Here is a 580-nt window from a genome sequence, read left to right as displayed (position 1 = left end):
TGGTAGGACAATTAAAGTAACATGTCACACATAATAGTAGAAACAATGTGAAATCAAAACAAGAAGAAAAACAATCGTAATGCTTTAGCAGTAACTGTCATATTTATTTTTTGAAGCCTGATAGAATTCCAGCTTAACAAAATTACTTTTCTGAATTAATTAATATTAATTTGAGTGTTATTGATTTTATAGTTGCTTATGAACATTCATTTTAATAACTGAAAAAGTTCTATCTTCCAAAAATGTTATAGCTAATTGAATTATTATTTATATTTAAGTACTATTACAGTATAATTATTCACAGAAATCCAAGTTTACTAAAATCTACCTCATTGTCTTTTCTTTCCCCCTCATTGTCTTTATCTTGGAAATCAATCAAATGCTCTTTCTTTTTCAGGCTTATTTACAAGTTAAATGCTACATAGCATGCAATCAATACAAACTAATTTCCTTTTCTTATTTAGAAATATCACTTATTCCCTATAGGTTTTATTTCACCTTCTCTTTTTACAGGCAAATCTATAAATAAAATCAAATATAGGCTAGGATATGTTTTAAAAATATGTCATTCTCATTGGGC

Source organism: Echinops telfairi, unplaced genomic scaffold, assembly GCF_000313985.2.
Source record: "Echinops telfairi isolate 266 unplaced genomic scaffold, ASM31398v2 ScPeMD7_1;HRSCAF=3_0, whole genome shotgun sequence".
Lineage (NCBI taxonomy): Eukaryota > Metazoa > Chordata > Mammalia > Afrosoricida > Tenrecidae > Echinops > Echinops telfairi.
Note: the sequence above shows the minus strand (reverse complement) of the source record.